We start from the raw sequence: 5,190 nt of genomic DNA on the forward strand, positions 1-5,190 counted from the left end.
TATATCTGTGCAGAAATAGCAATTGCAATGCAGAAAATGAATTTTAAGTGCAGAAAATGTTGTTTCCTACACAGAAATGCCATCTTTTCCCACAAAGCAACCTTGTTTGGATTTTGTGCTGAATAAATTGCAAATTATGATAGTTTTCACTTTTAAAAAATGGTGCAGTTCTGAAGACTTGCTCACAGAAGAAAGAAAATTACTAAAATTACTCATTGCTTCTTTCAGAAAGAAAATTAGTGAAGAATTACATCCCTAGAAAGCACTCACATTTCATAATGCTCACAAAATACTGCTTAAAGACACTTTGATCACTGGGAGAGGATGTGCTCGTTCTACCAATATGAATCATTTAAAACACATGCACAGACACAGAAGTGAATAAACAAATGACCCATAAAAAGGGAAATAAACCCACATTGAAAGGACAAAGAAGTGGGATAGGAGCTACAGCAGCTAAAACTCAATGAGTACTGTGTTGAAGATGCTCCATTCCTCTCCTTTACCTCCCAACAGACTTTTATACATACACACCTAATAGATGACTGCAGTATGAAGCTATTTAAATGCAAAGGAAATTCAGGCCCTGCGGTCACCAGAAATTTCTCATTGATTTTCACAAAACAGACTCTCACCCTTATTGAGCTATTATGATCCTGCAGTCCAGAGTTTATTAAACTTACAAAAGAGTATTATTATTATTATTATTATTATTATTATTATTATTATTATTATTATGCATGTTTGTTTGTTTTTTACCCCATTATGGAGTCAAAGCATCACACCTTACAGGAATTCCTAAAATAATACTACTAGTGATAAAATACAAGTGAATATGAAGACCTATTGCTATTGGGGGAAATAAGCTTTTTGGATCTCAGTATGAATAAATAGTAATATTATAGCAGAAATGTACCTGGTTTTAGAAGGAAGACTATTTTGCAATGGGAATTTTGCATTTAGTTGTATGTGGATGCCAGGCCATTGCAGTGACTAAGAATCAGGTGCCCCCATTGAGTTGTTAACAGGTGGCTAGTCTAAAGGAGAAAAAGTTGCTGTTGTTATTATCACCATCACTGTCATCAAACAGCGTGCAAGAACAATTGGGGTAAAAATAAATCAATACATCAACATTTTTCTTTGGCTCATATAAAAACAAAAAGCTTTTGTTTCATTTTCCCTACAGTCACAGATCAGGAAAAATTGGAGGCAATGGTCTTGGAGTTTGATTTAACTGTCCCCATGTAGGGAAGATTGGCTGTAAAGGATAGAGTATTATAAGGGATGCACATAAGATAAATGTTTCTCTATAGAAAATTCAGGGATGTCTAGATGGCTCTCTAGGGACTTTGGGGTTCTGCTTCCAAGATACAACAATGCAGGAATTGGATGGGTCATAGCCTGTCTATACCATCAAATGGTACCTTGTTGTTCTTAAGTACTACCACATCAACTTTGACTTATGCTGACCATATGAATAAAAGACCTCTAAGTCTCCTTGTTATTAATACTTCTGCTCAGGCTTCATAAACTCAGGGCTATGACTTATTTGATGGAGTTAATCCACTTGTAAAGTGGTCTTCCTCTTTTCCTATTACCTTCTACCTTACCAAGCGGTATTGTCTTTTCTAATGGGTCCTTTCTTCTCGTGGAACATCTAAAGTACGACAGTCTCATCTTGGTCATCTTGGGTGTGTTACAAACGCGCCTATAGTACTTATCCAGTACGTACTAGGGTTAGGAAGGGGCTGTTAAGGAAAAAGCAACATGGGATATACAGTGAATGAAATAAAACATGTATGTGAGAGTCAGGATGACTCAGCAGAAACAATTAGGAGCCACACAGGTGTGAAAGGTAATGTAATTAACAAGTCCTAAATGCCAAGGACAGAAATGCAAAGTGGATAATTGAACACACCTGAGAATTGTTAAGTGGACAAGGCTGCGATGATGAAATCATTAATTGTGGGATGATCCAAGAGAGCCAATGAAAATGGTTGTACACGCCCACTGGGTGGAAACAGACAAGAGTGGGTGGTATTTTGCAAGGACTATAATAATGGCTATGAATCCCAATGTATTTTGTGGGTAGTAGAGGAGTAGTATTGGATAGTTTTGGAGCTGTATATAGTAGAATAAAGTAGATCTTTTATATAAGACTACTGAGTTGTCTGGTGTCTTGAGTGAAGATACAAGAGCCAGCTGGATCCTGAAGAAGGGTGAAGACTTCTGTGGAGCAAGAGTGAGAAGGCTTGGAGAGTTTGTCAGGGTCTTCAGCCTATTCTCTGTAACTCTGCTGCTTTTGAGCAAAGCTTTAACCACTGGCCAAAACTGGTCAGCGTCGGTGCGTAACAAGGTGGTGAGTTCGAGCCAGAGGTGAAGAGCTACCACTCCCATCATCCCTGACAGGGGCATCACTTTCTGATGCCCCTAACCCTAGTACGGACTGGGTCCATACAAAATGGCAGCGCCCATCCACATGGGCGTCCAGATGTCACGCAGCGCTAATGATGCCGCAAGTGTGCCATTGGCGCCTTGCGGTGTCATTAGCGCGCCACAGAAAGAAGCACCATTTTGGAGCTTCTTTTTGCTCCGTGAGGGAGCCGCGCGGTTTGGCTGCTGCGGCTCCCTCGTGGAGCAACCGGCAGCGCCGGCAGACCGCCACTTTTAGGCGGTCTGTAACGCCCCTTGGTTTCTAGGGAGAGTCCATGCATGATTTGGTCTAGGACTTATTTATTTGTCATTTTGGCACTCCATGGCATCCCCAGAAGTCAGGAAGGACATTCCACAATCAGAGTTCAGGGAAGAACATAATGCATTTAGGATTTTACATGCCATCACCAAAAACTTAAATTGAGACCAGCTGTGCATTGGAAACAAGTACAATCCTTCAAACTGTGTCATCTATAAGATGTTCCCAACAGCAGTCTTGATGCTGTGTGTAGAATAGAAGATAGTGGTCTATGCAAAATTAATTGTTTGCTTTAATATAAGCCAGTTTCCAATATTCCTGAAATAAGTAACAGATTTTTAGCATATCTAAGCTTTGTAAACCAGTCTCGAATCCATCTACATCAGTACTTCTCAGAATATCTGAACTGAGGGATCGACAATAACTTTCTTCCAGTATGCCAAGGACTGGTATCATCTTTTTCCCCCATTGGCCATAACTGGTTCTTCCTTTCCTGGAAACTCTCCAGGGACCAGCTGCGCTCGATGCCACAGAAATTGACCCTGGTCCAAGAAACATAACTTTGATCTAGATAATTTACCCATTTAGATGACTTAATGAATGAATCCATGTTCACATGCTTTCTAAGATAGTCCACCTTGGCACATCTTGACTGGAATCATGTTGTTTAGTTCCAAGTACAGTAGGTACATTCGAGTCATTTGATAAGTCTGGCACTGGCACAGAGGGACATATATGTCAACAGTCACAATGGAGGGCTCTAGATCTTCCAAGAAACTTTGGAAAAAGTTAAAAACAGTAAGGTTTTTTAAACTCCATTTTAAGAGGGGTATCTGCCAGTTTTGTGCTGAATGGGCAGAACATCATCTGGACTATTCCCAACTGACTTGAGGATTGGGTCTTGCATCATCTGATCTTTCTGTCAAGAGAATGGGGAGGGTCCATTTTATTTAGCCCATGCAGATAGGGCCTCAGTTCTTTCAAAATGTATGTTCTATAGGTTTTTGTCCCATATGTGAATTACTGCAACACTTGAAACACTGCAAGACCTTTCTGTACAAAAAGGCATTTAATGGTCAGGGATGAGCAAGTGCTTCTTTTAATGCTATTCTGCATATCAGAGTTTCACTTTAATGCACTTGTGCATGCCAGAGGAACTCTTTGCCTTGGTGCACAACTTTTTTTTCCCTTTTTTGCCACAGCACATTTCTCAGCAGGAATAAATAAACTAATCATTAGCAAACCATAGGGATTCCAGGATTATATCCCTGCAGACCCAAAATGAAGAAGAGTCTATCTAATGAAAGTGGTGGTTTTTTTTATCAAACAGTGTTTTCTCTTGCCTCCCTTTAATAATTATCTGAGTCTATTTCTCCCCCTCCCAGCTCACCAGATGTTTCTAGCCCCTTCGACCATCATCAATATGTCATTAAATGAAATCTCATTGACTGGAGCTTTAGAGCCAACATTACGGTTCAGCAGGCTTGAACCTATAATGCTTTTTCAACTTTCTGATACTGAAAGTAAATTTTAAAATAAAAAAAAGATCATGGTTGACAGGGTGGGTGTTGGAAAGCATTCTCGAGTCTTGTTCATATGATGAACGGCCATGGTTCAAAAGCCCATGGACCTGCAATTTCTTAAGAAAATACACAAGGAACAGTTTCTTTCTGCAAATAATGGTCAGTTACATAAAATACATTTCTGTTCATTTGTGATACATCAGCACTTAACAGTAGAGCTATGATATTGTCTCTCTTTCCTTGGTTAACAGGATCCAGTAAAATGAGAGGTAAGGTGGCAATTTATGCATTGCCAGAAAAGTGCCAATATATCACCAAAAAAGACAAGATGAGATGCCAAGATTTGCATATGCTAATTTGGATGTATATATACAGATTTAGAAATATTTCTTCATATACATCTGTTTACAAATTTATAAATATTTACAAATCACTAATACAACACTAGAAATATAAGTTCATGAGAAAAGTAATGTTGTTACTGTTGTTGTGTGCCTTCTTGCTTGTGGCAACCCTAAGGCTAACCTATCACAGGGTTTTCTGAGGCTGAGCATGTGTGACTTGCCCAAGGTCACTCAGTGGGTTTCCATGGCTGAGTGGGGAATCGAACCCTGATCTCCAGGATCATAGTCCTAGACTCATACCACTACATTACGCTGGCTCTCAGTTGTTGTTTTTGTAACCCTAAAGGTAAAGCCATCCACCAATCTGGAGTCCCATTGTAGATTCCTGGGAAGACCATCGGGCCAATGTTACCTTACAGTATAGGTATATGTAATAATTGTGAACCCTCTCCAGAATACAGGACCATAGAAATAAAGGCAATTGTTATTCTATTTTATCGATGTGTTTTATGTGTATTTTAGTGAACTGTAATCCCACCTCAATCCATCTGGAAGAGGCAGGAAAATATAAACAAACTATATTATTATTATTATTATTATTATTATTATTATTATTATTATTATTATTATT

The sequence above is a fragment of the Sceloporus undulatus genome, chromosome 1, assembly GCF_019175285.1.
Source record: "Sceloporus undulatus isolate JIND9_A2432 ecotype Alabama chromosome 1, SceUnd_v1.1, whole genome shotgun sequence".
Lineage (NCBI taxonomy): Eukaryota > Metazoa > Chordata > Lepidosauria > Squamata > Phrynosomatidae > Sceloporus > Sceloporus undulatus.